The sequence below is a fragment of the Nematostella vectensis genome, chromosome 1, assembly GCF_932526225.1.
Source record: "Nematostella vectensis chromosome 1, jaNemVect1.1, whole genome shotgun sequence".
NCBI lineage: Eukaryota > Metazoa > Cnidaria > Anthozoa > Actiniaria > Edwardsiidae > Nematostella > Nematostella vectensis.
Window position 1 is genome coordinate 19,186,833 of NC_064034.1, and position 14,789 is coordinate 19,201,621.

General features: G+C 40.7%; 1 long non-coding RNA gene across 1 annotated transcript; it reads right to left on the bottom strand.

Annotated features, from left to right (window-relative positions):
* Positions 1 to 866: 866 nt before the first annotated feature.
* Positions 867 to 4,943, bottom strand: LOC116618250. The gene is made up of 5 exons (XR_007313141.1): positions 4,639 to 4,943; positions 4,497 to 4,589; positions 1,492 to 4,126; positions 1,309 to 1,383; positions 867 to 1,024 (listed from the first exon to the last, which is right to left on the bottom strand). It is a non-coding gene; the product is annotated as an uncharacterized LOC116618250 (long non-coding RNA).
* Positions 4,944 to 14,789: the final 9,846 nt, after the last annotated feature.

Below are 14,789 nucleotides of genomic sequence, written 5' to 3' on the forward strand. Positions count from 1 at the left end.
GTTTAAAATATTGATATCTATTTTCATAACACTATAACACATACGCGACAAGTTTATTAATTTTCAAAATAAAAACGTTAGTTACTAATAACGTGATAAGAGATCATCCCGAACGTGCACACAACTCTTCCAAAAGTGAAATTTAATTTCTCAAAGGCTTTGGCCCCCACGCCAAGTAGTATGCCAGCCGCTACAAACTCCTCCTCGTTGTTCATGTTTGTGTCCCCACTCCTTATCCTGCGGGATTGATAGATTGCATTAGTGAAACATTTTGATAAAGTAATGTAGTCATTTGGAGACCCCCCCCGGTGATATAAACATGGCCACAATGATGCGCTTCCACCTATAAGCCACCTCTACAAAAATGCATTCCCGGCCAACTGTGGGAATATCGTGTAAAGACAACAAGCATGACAAAGTAGTAGTATGCAGGGGATGACTAGGGCAATAATTGCAAGCACTTGAGTATCTGCAAGTTCTATTGTTTGCCCTAATAGGTATAGGATGTATATATTTTTCACTTTTTTATTTTTCATTTTATTTTTTTCATTTAGTCAAGATAACTTTAATATATTCCATTAGTTAGGGAGGGGTGTATTGTTGTGGAGACTGGGGAGAGATGTGTACTGTGTGGGTGTTACTGATCCAACCGAACCGTCCAATCGTCAACTATAAAGGCATCTAGAACAATGGCGACCAATCAGAGCGAAGATGAGACTAGTAAAACCGGTTTATACAATAGGGCGTATGGCGACCAATCAGAGCGAGGATGAGACTAGTAAAACCGGTTTATACAATATAGGAGGGGGGGGGGGGTGGGGTGGGAAGGAAATGTTTCAGAGTGGATACGAGTCACTTCATTCGAATTATATTTAATTTTCCTTTATTTTTTTTTTAGTTGGTTGACCTCCCACTGCAGTCTTAGTATTTCCATTTTTATTTGAAGTGGTTCTGGGGCACAACTCGGTAAACATAAGGGTTTTTGTTCCCCGAGTTTCTTCCGTCCCTCGTGTTTCTGCTTCCCCTATGGAAGGACATAGATAAAAATTTTAGTTACTACATCGAAAATTGTTTCTAAGAACGTTTTTAAGAACGAGGATGTGGTTAGTAAAACCTGAAAATATTCTGTAAACTCTTTAACTTAATAAGACCAAAATCTCAGAATCGTTAAAATCATTTCTATAATCCTTAAGTTCTAAAAATATCCTTCCTACATTTTATTTATGGAGTCATAACACACACTCAAGCACGCACGCACGCACACACACACATACACAATACATATTATAGTAAAAGATAATTACTCACCGTTATTCCTGGCCGGTGAGGGTATAAGGGTTATGGAGAAATCTTCCACAATTTTCTGTAACCATTCTGGGTTAGCTAAAAAAAAAAAAGAACAGAGCATATTATGGCTTTCGTTTAAAGAAAGGTATGTGAGTGTGTGGGTGTATGACTAATATGTTTTCCGTAATAACAAGGAATACTCACATTCAATTTCACTCTCCATAGGTTGGGAAATTGGGAAAGAGGCTCAGAAGGGTGTCTCTCATGTACTTCACCATCACTATCCGAACCTAAATAGGAAAATTTTATTAGTTTACATACTACTTTGATTATATTAGGTGGGGTTTGACTTCAAACAGTGTACTGTGATAACATACATATATGATGAGTGTATATCATACAAGTAATATTTAAGATCGTCATTGTATTACCTTAAACATATTCAAGAATTTAAGATAAACTTACCTCTCTACCCGCTGAGCAGATCGGAGAACCAGTTCTCACGCAGACTTCCTGAAACACCCTCAGCGCGAGTCTATGCTTTAGACTCTCGATAACTAATCTCGTACTAGTATGACGTAAAATCCAACGTCTAGTACCAAGAGCTATTGTATAGTGTTGCTCCAAGGGTGGCTCGATTCTTGAAACAGCCTCGTGAAAATCGTGAATAATACCGGCTCTATTGACGGTATCTTCGGCGCATTAAATGGCTTCATCAACAGTCATCCATGGTAATAAGTTCACCGCTATCTCCCACAACCGGTGGGAGATAGACATATAAAGATATAATTAAGATAGTAATCAGTAGAGTTTTTTTTTCCTACAAACATATTTAGGTATGGGGTATATGTGAACACAGGGAGATTTTAACTATTTCTTCATGACCAATGTTTTATTTTTACCTGATGGAAGAGAGTGACGAAATCTGGGCGTGTTGGGAGGCGTAGGAGCCCATTTTCCCGATGATTCAGGGGAGAGTAGAATCTTCTGGTCACAGTGGAAATAAAAAACTTCTCAATATTCAATTTCTTGTTTCGCTTTGCGGGTTTGCGTTGTTCATAAAAGAACTTTGAAGCATAAGTACGGAAGTTTGGGGGCGGTGGTAAAAAATGTTATTTCCAGTTGGACTGGTTATAAACCGGTTATGTCCAGTTTGGTAATTGAGTTAACATCCTCATGACGTCATCGTGATTGACGTATCCCTTGACTATGACTCCTTTCTAGTTGGGCCGAGTGGGGCCTGGGAGTTGCACGATTTACTGGATTGTGACACATAGGGTACCCGAGCGATGACAACAAAAACCAAGTCGCATAGTTATACCATATTTCTATACCTATGGAGCTCCGCGCACGGCTCCGCTACAACTACTTTTTAGGGGCGTACGCAGCCTATAGGCCTGCAGTCACTGGACTGAAAAAGAATTTGGAGATCTTATTTGCATTAAGAGGGGAAAAAATGAAATGCTTACGTAGCTTTATATATATGATGAGGATAAAAACTAAAATTTTCTTAATCATGTTAGTCTACAGATGATTTCCAAACATTGATATGACAATGACCTCATCAAACCTAGAAAAAAATATCTTCATAAGGGAATTTTTAACAAAACAGTTGTTTTGTTAAAATATATAATATACGATTAATGGCGGGTTTAGGTCGGATTCTAATTCTAATTTCCTTTTTTACTATTTTTGCCAGTCAGCAATTATGAAGGAATCGATATTAGCTTCCGTGCGAACAGAAGCTGGACTAGGGCTACCACCACAGCGCTACAAATGACACGAAAGCTGGAAACATGATGGTTAAGCACCACTTACACCGATGCAAGCCATAGGAGTTTTACACTCAAATGCTGGATCTTATTGAGACGCAGTACCGCAATGAAAGATGGGCACTCATCGGCAAAGGACGGTATACGTTGCAAGAGGGCGTCGACCACTTAATTATAAGCGATCGGCAATGGGGATATATGTCACAGAAACAGAGGGACACATAACACATGAATTTTGAGGCTCCCACGATAAATGACGCCAAATAATGCCTGTCCATCAATCCAGAAGAAGCTGGGATAACAACTGCTCCCGCTGCGATAGTTAACGATATGTTTGGACAAGCAGCTCAAGTCCTCACAAGCGTTGGCCTTGTCATCTTTAAGCCTGGCGCCTCCGATATTTCATTTATCGTAGCAGGCGCTAGCAACATCATTCACATTGTAACTCCAGGAAAAGGCAATTTGCTGCGATGTAACTGTCACAACCGCGCGACTGTTATTTGTCACCATGTGTGGCGGAAAGGAATGGCGTCTTGGTAGACTTGGTTCAATCGACCAGACCTGGTTCAATCGATCAGGTAAGGGAGTCTCCCCTACAGCAATGGCGCTGACATCAGGTAAATGTCCTCAAAAGAGGACTAATGCCCACAGACCAGAATGTGATGTTATCGTGGACAAGTTTGATGGATGCAAGGCCTAGTACCTCACAGGGGAACGAGCACCAACGGCCTCTGCAGCAGCACAATCCTAGTCAACACATAGTACAGCCACTGGCTTGGACAACATACTGTAGCAGTGGCCCCTATAATGCCTACGAACTCTCCCACAGCAAAACCATTTCCTCCGTGTGGAACGTTCGTTATAACATCTCCTCGTTATTGTGACGGAAAAGTCTGCACATTCCTTCGCCACCAAGGGACCTTGTGATCGTTGGGCGAATGAAGCGGGAGTATCATCAAGATGGCCAGAAAAGATGAGTAAAGAATGTAATGTCTACTTTCATCCTGTAACTGAATTTGTTACAGCAAAGGCCCCGTTTTTCATTCCACAGCTGCTGACTTACCACCCTATAAGTATTACAGAGGCGTTCTTTGGTAGTATCCATAAAGAGCATGTACAGTAACGCCTAAGTTTGGATTTTAAGAATACTATGTATTGTAAGGCGTTATATTTTGCCAATGTGTAAGGGTAAGGTAAAATTTAGGCGGTAACGTACTATAAGATGTAAACCGCTAAACTAAAATAAAAATGCCAAACACGTGTGCGCACTTCTGCCAAATTGAGGATTCGTGCTCCGTTAACCGTTTGAAGCCGTTTTGGAACTGGACTGAAAAAAAATATGCATTGCGCATTGGTTTGTTATTAATTATTACTATCTAGTGTAGTGTAATAATACGAGTGCCCGTTATAAGCGCACGATATTAACTACTTATTTACCGATAAAGCGATGAACGATTTTCTCAGCACTTTTCTCAGCAGGGTCTCCCAATCCTCCAGGTAATACTCCATAGGTCGTTCCTGGTCTACAACCTGCTTTCTTCTGGGCCCTGCGTTTCCTCTAATTCGCTTTCGATTTAACATTTTCGGTATGCATTTTAAGCCATCGAAGACTTCTTCAACCACTTCGCCATCGCGATTTTAGAGAATACTGCGTTTTCCTTGTTTTCATATCCGTAGTGCTCTAGAATCACGGAGAAATCGGTTAATTTGGGATTTCGAGGAAGGCTGGCGGTTGTAGAATAGAGCCTGCCTCGAATAAGCCGGCAAGTATTGACTATTATAAAGCGTGGGGGAAAAATGTAGTTCAAGGGGTTTTTCTCCGAAAATATCGACCCGATTCGAAGTGGTCGGTACGCTCGCCTCATACCTTTTCTCTCTCTTACAGTGGGGAAGGGTGCTGATATGTTTCCCAAGAAAAAAAAAACCCGTATTAAACTCTAGATATTAAAAACACAAGTAGAAGTCATGGCAAATAGCGGGGTTAGGAATCAACCTCATACAAACACTTTTATTTCTTATAGGTTTACAGATACATTGCCTGGGCTACCTGTGATCTAACAAAGCTATTAATAAACGAGGCGCACAAGACATCAAAGACCTTTTAACAATACTGGCCTGTGTGGAAACGAGACCTGACAAAGCAAATTTTGAAGAAGTGTGTTACGTGTAGGAAGTTACGTGGGAATCCAAGTACGCAACTTATGGCTGACCTTCCTGAATCCAGGCGAACCGTTTACGAAGTGTGGTGTAGCCGGGCTACATGTTGTAAAAGAGAACGCAATGTTGCTGTAGATGACTTCGTTTTAGATACAAATCAACCAAGAGGTAAATGGCTACGAGGACGAGTAAAGGAAATCTTCCCGGATAGCAAGGGGGCAGTACGTTCGAGGAACTGGACACAGATTATGTCAGTCCATGAACTAACGAATTAATTTTTTTCTATTTATTTGTTATGTTAAATAAGTGTGCGGTCCAGTACCTGCACCGGGCGGGAGAATGTTATTGCGATCATTGGACGCACGATCCGCTCGAACCCGGCAGAACTATTCACAACTTCTATAATGTATAATACCTAGCCTACATGTAGCCGCTAACTGGCGAAAATATCCTCTCATAGCGTCTACGAACGGCGGCGATAATCGTGTTCTGTGACGCCATTGTAATAAATTTGAATAAATTAATGTTGACAGCTGTGTTTTCTCTTACTCAGCGCGCAAAACACGTTCAGGTCTCGTCCTGCAAAATAAATATTCCATAATCGCCCCAAAATGCTGCTACTTTCCAAGTGCCCATTCATTCGTTTTGATTCATTCTGCCAATGTATACCTGAATTCTTTGTAAGAGTTTATTGTGAAAGATTACGAACGGTATCTTGTGGATAGCAAGCGCTCCTCGACTTTCGGCGTTCGAGGTGAACTTGAGAGTTTAGCGGTTTCAAGCGCATACATATGCAGGAGGTGATTTGCTGCTTAAAAGGAGAAATTCGATAAAAAAAAACTAGCCTCTTTGGATAGAACTTTGGAAAATAACTACATGTCTAGTGTAGAGGAGCTAACGCGAAGCAGGGCGCGGGAGTCTCTCGAAATAACTATTCCTGCCAAACGACCCAGCCCTGACCTCGACCACAATGCGCAAATGCAGACTTCGACTCCAGTCAAGACAACGCACAGCAAGGCGAGGCCGGAGCCTAGCAAAACTGTCGGGACGATCCTTGGAGGCGATATATACGGAATAAAACAAAGGAAAACAAGGAACAACAAGCAGTAATATTCCGATTCTAAGTGAAGAAGTTGAGAAGAGAAAGGACGACAGGATTCCGGAGAACACGAAAGTCAACACAGTGTGGGCTGTTCGTACTTGAAAAGGCCTGTAAGAAATTAATTTTTGAAGGTTGTCATTTTTATGGTCCAATAGATTTGGGAAAATTGTAAATTTAAGTGCCATATGGTAGGGTTTTGATATTTAACATGGAAGTGAGCAGGTAGTGAATTGATTTTTGCTCATAAGAAATGCAAGGGAAGTATACGAGCTTTGCCGGGATGTATCTATAGACATCCCTTGCATTAATAATGAGGAATTAAATTCAATTCATCAGCCCCGCTCTTCCCTGCGGAATATCAAAACCCTCCCGGGGCTCTTAGCTACTTGCCTATTAATGAGGTTCGTACGTGAAATAAAGCCCAACAGAAAACAATGGAAACCGTGTCAATCATATAATAACTGATGACATTAACCACAGTGACTATAGTGGTGGAAAAGCTTTTGTGAGCTGATTTATATAATACTTCTTTGTTAACTATAGGCTTCAACAAGAAGGCTTAGTCCCTTGCGAATCCTAAAATCACACACCCATCTCTATGCAACAGTTTGGTTAAGATATCAACCTTCCCTTAAAGAAGAGAGTTGCAGATGAGTGTACACGTCTAAACAACCTTAGCAGAGTGAGGTCTGATCTTGCAACTGAGGGAAACAATGTGAGGTCTACTGCGGCGACAACCGAGGGTGACAGTACAAGTTCTTCTATGGTTGCAACATTGTAAGGTCTAGCTTGAGCACTGTCATACCACCTGATAAGGGTGGTAAGTTGACTTTTGACAATTTTGATATAATACAAGAAGCTCATCATATGACGGAATTAAACCAAAGCAAACACAAACATTTTGTTTCAGTCATAAGCACTGAAAAACAGGATTAGCAATATCAGACTGAGTACTGCAACTCCGCCACCGGATAAAATCCTAAACATGGAAAATGGAAAGTGTGTGCCAAATGTGAGAGACCACCAACTTCATAGGGACAACTACATTACATTGGTGTCAAGGATAATAACAAAAACATCACATGTCTAAAGCCTCTTGAAGGACTCACAGTGAAGCATATCCACTACAAATACCAAAAGGAGGCTGCACAAGCCACATAGTATGTATATGCAGTCAATAAAACTGTTCATGTTTATATAAATGCCTAGCAAACTCACTATTACCTTACTACCTGCCTCAGTTTTGTGTAAACCAATGAAACCAAACAAAATCATATTTATTAACTCTATTTTTATAATTTCTTTGTCAGACTTTCCCTGGTCTCCTGTACCACAGTAAAAACAGTGCTGATGGTATACTTGAAATCATCAAAGAGCTCCATCAATATGTCCCATTTATTGGTGCCGGAGATGCCAGAATATATGCTGACCTGGGGGTTATTAGTGATCAACTTTCTGTTGAGAGAGCCGTCAATATACATGCTTCACTTAGTAATGGCTTCACCCCAGACGAAATTGCAGACGCATAGCAGCAACAAGTTTTTGCAGGTTAGTGGTCTTTCATGTTCTGTAAATAATGTATTCTAGTTCGAGTAAAGAAAAAGCAAAAACTGTTTTATCAGAGGGGAGGGTCTTAAATTTGTGAGTGCATTTTTGAGAGCTGAATTGCAGTAATGGATCACATTGGGTCACATCATCCTGTTGGTAAATGGAAAAAGTACATACTTTTTTGGGGTTCTTGTCAATGTTGTCACTTTGAATTGACCCTATAAAAATGATTAAAGACCAATCTATAAATATGATAATGATTGGGATAGTTTTTGATGGTTATACCATGATGACAATAATGTCATGTGAATTATGATCAATTGGTCGTAACTTATGAGACTCTAATTCAATTATTTTCTCATTTTCCAGATTGGATTTGATAACCTATTTTCTGGGGCCTTGCGAGAGACAAGTGCACTTTGTACAGCGATCGAAACCTTATTAACAGGAGAAATGTCAAGGCCCGAGTAGATTCTGCTGCCAAGGTATCTCATTTTCATTTCATTTTTTTTATTTCTTTCCAATTTTACATTTATGGTTACTCAACCCACAAATAGCGTAGCTAATCGAGGTGGGTTGAGTTTTAAATATATTGGAATAATTGTTTATTATTTTATATTGAAAGAAAAAAAGTACTAACAGAAAAGACTAGGCTAGAACAAGAAAAACCAATACAAACACAGAAGGACAAAAAGGAGAAGTTTGATAATTCAACAAAAGAAAAGCATAGTATAGGGATAAGAAATTAGAGTAATGCTGTTTTGCAAGAACACAGTGTTTTGCAGACCATAGTTTCTTTGATTTGTGTGTAAGATCAAGGATGATAGCTGCAGCAATGTGCATAATGAATATTGATTGCATTGATGATGAGTGTATCAGGTACCAAGGGCAGAACAGTCCAATGAGAAGGACAATGTTACGGCATTGTCCAGAGAGGTTGTAGACAAATTCTTATTGAATGCTGACAAGAACAATGAACTCGCTAGTAATATCATTGCAGAGGATGTAAAACTAAATGATGGAGAGTCGCAAGGTGATATGCTTTTCTATCAGAAAGCTCTGATGGAGTATCGTCTTCTCATTCTTAATTTCAAAGATGTCATATGTGATGGGGATGGAGATCGCAACATATGCTGCTGGAAGTTCTTCCTTCTTCACTTGGGGCACAGTAAATGAAGTACAAAGTATGCCCTGGAAGCGTTATCTCTACTTTTACAAGTAAATGCTCTGCTAAGTCAACAGGCTGCCCATGATCTGATCTGGAATCGCAGTGCTAAACAACAACTGCAAAGGAGGCAACATACCTCTAGACCTTTAACTGGAATTCTTCAACGGCCTTTTGAAAGATGCAGTGAAACAAGTTTGCTCACATGCAACGCAAAGTATTAGTATTTTTTGTTCATGTCAATAACAGGTGCATTTTTGTTTGCATGTCCCATTAGCATTTTCAGTTAGTGTGAGGTCACTCCCACAGTCTTGTTCTCCACCGGAACATTGCTTCGCACAGTTATCACAGCAGTTGTGTTTATGGAAAATGGTAGAGGGCTTACAGCCGTATGGTAAAAAACAGTTCTTCTCTATGACAAGCTTCAGTCTTACAATAATCCTTGATATCCTGCTCACAATGGTTTGACAGAATGTTATTGAGAAGAAGGATGCAGAATGTTGGTAATCTATTCCTTCTCGTCCACTTTCTTGGACGTAGCACTTTAGATTCTTTGCTAAACCCACGTGATATATCTTTCTTAAAACAGTCATCAATATCCAATAGGCATGTTGACTAATCGGATGTCGTTCTTCGGGCACGTGAATAGGCTTTATACCTAGCAATAAAACCATCATTGACCGAGAAGTTCACTAGTTTGCCCTACTATTTGTTGCGTTTAAATTCTTACAATGTCTGATTACAACAAATAGTCTAGAAAAGAGTCATCTAAAACTCTTCGGGAGGCAACAGGAGCGATCATACATCACATCATCAATTACCTTCTATTTTGTATTTCACAAAATCAATGCAATGTAGCAAAACTAGTAAAACATAATTGTGAAACTTAAGTCATTTAGTTTAGAAAAGGTCAAAATGGGGACTCACAAAATTAATATATAATTAAGTAACTTATATAAAGTATTTTACAATGTTTTGTAATAAAAAAAAGTATGCACTGTATTGAAATAGCAAAACGTTTTTGTGAAACCTAATCCATTTAATTCCGGTCTAATGGGGATTCGGTTGATTTGACTTGGATAATTTGTTAGGATCCATAATTTACTTTCTAGTTTCAAATACTTATCAGAGTATCATGTTGACTTTTAAAATGTTCTGTTTTTAGATAATGACTCTCTCTTTTGCCGTTTTGCAGATGCTGGGCTTCTGTTGATGTGCACTTGAGGGCCCATGGGATAGAGTATTAACAAACATTCTTTAATTTTAAGAATCATTGAGAGGCACAGTACTGCTATAGGGTCTGTACTCGATTTCAAGTCAACATCAGCTTGGTATTATGTGAGGGACTCATCATCTTCATTAGTTTTCATCAAATAATACAGTAAATGCAAAGCAAAGAGACACTGGCCAAATATACAGGCTTCAGTGATATCGCTCTACTTTTCATTGTCATAATCCTATGGCCTCAGCCGAGAGGGCTCAAGATGACCCTGCGTCTGTCATTGCACTTGGCATATCCATCACAAACGCTTCATGATTGTGCATTGCGTAAAATTAAAGATCATATCTAGTATAGGTGCCAAGGAAGTGGTGGCAAAGCAGTGGAAGATTCGGAAAAGACAAGAAATAAGAAATACTTCAAAAGCAATTGCTCGAGCAGGCCTTCTGAAGCGTAAAGTCACCAAAAGGGTGTCTAACATCATTGAAAAATATCCCACCATAGGGGAGGTAATAGAGGATTTTGTCAGAGAGCACAAGGTAGGAGCAAATGCATGGCGAAGAACTGGCATATTGACATTTTCATATGGTAAGCAGGAGTGGTCTTAAAGTTACATACCAAAGAATTAATGAACATGTGGAGAAAACGTTTAAAAGGAAATTCTCCCATGGAACTGTTTTACAGTTGTGTGCGGCACGTAATATAAGCGCACTTAGTGCCGAACGTTACAGAGGTGTCGCACATGCCACGTGCAGTCGTGCTAGGAAAGGGTTGGCTTTGAAAATTAATCCGGATGCGCATTACAGTTCTGCACTCTATAGTTGTTTAGATAAGTTACAGAAGAATGACGGAATTGTATCTATGATACTCAATAGATCTGATGTCCCCGGTTTCAGACTCGACTCAACGTTCACACACCATCAGCAATCAGCAGGTAAGGAGGTCACCACGAGAGCTGATTACGAGTATTCATCATCACTCCAGGTATCTTCTTACATGTTTCTGTAAACCGAAGCAACACCTGAAGTTTGTGTTGGAATTGTCACGGCTCACCACTTATTTCCCAAACCCCCTACACAGCATATGGCAGACCTACAAATGCTTGAGGAGGAAAGTGACTTCAACGATCTCTTTGGGAAGCAGATTGAATATATTAGAGTGGATGGAGGCGCTGATGAAGGGCCATGTCATCGGGAAGTGCAATTTACGTGGACAGAAAGACATCTTATCAAAGGGTCAGATAGTCTGTTGGTAACTACACGACACTCTGGGAAATCATAGAACATCTTAATGGTTGCTTGGCTAAAGCACACTCAACATAGGTGGCGCCTGTAACACTGACGACAAGCTAAATCAGAACCTGAATATTGCCATTGATAATTATATCAAGAGGGAAAATGGAGCACCTTGTGGCAAAGGAGAAACAACAATACTCAAAGAAGGCCAAAAATGCCAGGCGCTCAAAGCTTTAAACATTTCTTAGGGGTAGTAAGAAACAAAAAAAGACCCTCAGAGAAAGTGACCCTACATTGTACAGCTTTTTTGAAGAGGTATGTGATATTCGCAATCGCCATATGGTTAAGGGACTTCCTGAGCAGTACGTTTTTATGATGATAAAATGCTCTGACAATACCTGCCCACATAAAAAATGCAAAGAAGGTCAGGGTAGTAGTGAAGATCTGAAATAGAACCCTAATGGGCCACGAATTAAGTACTTGCACCCTTGTCAAGACCGTCTTTTATTTCTTGTTGTATTTTGTTGTTTATACTTAAAAACATTAGAAAAAAAACTAGACTAGTTTTTTTGTGTGACAGACACCCTTTTTGTTTTTTCTAAGTAGAATGTTCTTCTACTTTCCGCTTTCTTTAAGTCGCAAGAAAACCTGCAGTTTTACTTTTTTCAAGACAGGTAGCAGCAATGCATTGTTTTATCGATTAGGAAACAACCAAACGGGATTACATCGGTAGTTTTCCACCCCTCGATACCTCTCCTCTAGCTGTTTGATTAGCTAGATATAGTGGGGGTGAATTTAGATGCCGGCGAGCTCCAAGTGTTTTTCGCAGACGCTAACTTTTCAGTTATCACTAGTTATCACTAACTTTTCAGTTATCACTAGTGTCAATGCTCATGAACATTTTATTCAACAAACAATTTAAAGTTGACACATTCAATCTGCTCGTGTCCCTAATATACAAAAAGTGTTTTGTTCAATCAAATGGGTAAATTTCGCATCAATTTTATTCGCAATAAAATTCCATATTTTTAATAACTTGGAGCTTTTATATTTTTGTCCAAATTGTTGTCCTAGATTTCAAGACCAGAACTTATAAACGTAGACAGGCCGCGGCCGTGGTCGCAATCGCGATCTGTAGGAGACGAAAGCGGCGGAAGAGGTTATGAAGGAGGAAAAGGTGATGAAGGAGGGAGAGGTGATGAAGGAAGGAGCGGAATTGGAGGAAGAGGGGTGAAAGGAAGGGAGGGAGGCAGAGGCCAGAGGGAAAAAAATATTATGTGGCCAAATAGGAAAGACTGTGATGATGTAAATTAATAGGATATCTCATAGTAGTCTATTCCAGAAACTATTAATACTAATACGGTTACTAGTACAGTGGGGGAGTCTACTATGGGTCTTAGCCGGGAACTTAGCCGTGGGGAGGTTGCTCTTCTATCTAAGGGTCTTAAATTTTGTCCTACTCCTAATGAGTTGGATGTTTTTGCTTTACGTAAGGATATTAATGATTTCGTTAGGCGTATAAGGTTAAGGGAATTTTTTTATGAAATCCATGGTGTTAAAGTGCGGCGGCTCGATTTTTCAGATCCTCAGGGAGGTAAAGGTTCTTGCGACCGGAAAGCGGCGACAATAAAGGGGCACATGAGGGTTCACCTAAACGAGGGCAATGACATCGAGACGGCACAGGAGATGGTGGACGCCATGGGCTCTAGAGGAGGAGTTCCGGGTCTCTGCGCAACTTTGTGTGACGCCATTTCTTCACCTCCGAATCCTTTGGTTGCCAAGCTACCCGGCATAAGCACCATTGCCAACGTCGAGTACACATCTCCGCGTTTGGAAAGCATATGGAATTGGTCCTAGTAAGAAGATACCCCTGTCAAATCTGAAAATTCCAGACTTCGTCCAGCATAAGCTCTCCACTACAAATAACAAAGAAGCACCAGTGTCATTCTGTGCCATCAAGTCGCGTGTCACGAGAGAGCCAAGCAAATTGAAAGAACACGAAAAGCAGTGCTGTCCCACTCTCTAGTGAACTCTACCCCTGTCCAGAAGAGGGTTGCACTAAGTCATACCAACACAATTCAGCCCTCCAGAACAACTTAGACTGTGGCAAACACGTGCGTGCTCTAGAGCGCGAGACCATGCTGGACAAGGCCGCTCGCGGATATGCAATGAGGTTAGAGGGTCAGTTCGCCAGTGTGCCACAAGTTCACGAAACAACGACGCGACTTCAAGCTCTAAAAAAAGTCCAATGGGCTGGGCGTTGAGCACTGTCCTCAGCCGAGCAAAGTTTTCCGATAAGCAAAGGAAATTCTTAACTGATAAGTTTGAGGTTGGCGAGCAAACAGGTCGGAAAGCAAGTCAAGCCCAGGTTGCCCGATCGATGATCTCGGCAAGAGATGAAAGTGGTCAGCGGTTATTCTCCAACACTGAATTCCTCACCAAACAACAAGTGACAAGCTTCTTTTCCCGCTTGGCTGCCAAGCGGTCGCTACCAAGACCAGTTACGCCGGAGGCGGCCGGTGAAAGCGAAAATGTCAAAGTCGAAGCTGAAGCGGCATTCCAAGAGGCACGGGCAATAGCTAATGAGACAACGAAAATTAAACACCCTGTCTACTACGACAGCTATGACCTGTGCAGTATAAAAGCAACCTCCAAGCTGACTACATTTGCAATAAGCATGCTGCGTGACATTTGCACTAGTTTCGAAATTGATTCAAGCGACATACAATCAAGAAGGAAAGCTCCTTACATCAGAAGGCTTGAGGAGTTTTTGGAACAATGCAGCTGCTGTAATTAGAGAATGGCTGATTGCATTTTCTTTTCGCGCCCTGGCGGTGGGGATGGGGGGGGGGGGGGGGGGGGGGGGTTGTTCTTGGACCCAGAAATTCCAAAGGGAGGGGGTGGTATATCAGGCGCGAAAATTCCGAGGGGGGAGGGGACAATGGAAAATTGAAAGATTTATGGAGAATATAATGTCCATGACTGTTGAATATAGAAGACCTAAAAGCACACTGGAGCATCCTATACGAAAATGTGAAAGTCATGATATTTTTTCATATGATTTGTTTTGCATTTAGGCAATATATAAAATGTTTTCATCCATTTCTTGTCTAATTTTGTCTTAGTGTCAAGTGAAAGTAAATCGCGCAAATTAAATCGTGGATAATTTTTTACTGTCCCGCCAGCACGCATCACTTTGCCAAATGATCCGACTCGCCCCAAGCCATCTCTCTAAAGAGGCGCGCAGAGTCAATCATTTATTTTCCTTCTTCCCAGTTTAACTTTTTCTTTTTATTAGAGATGA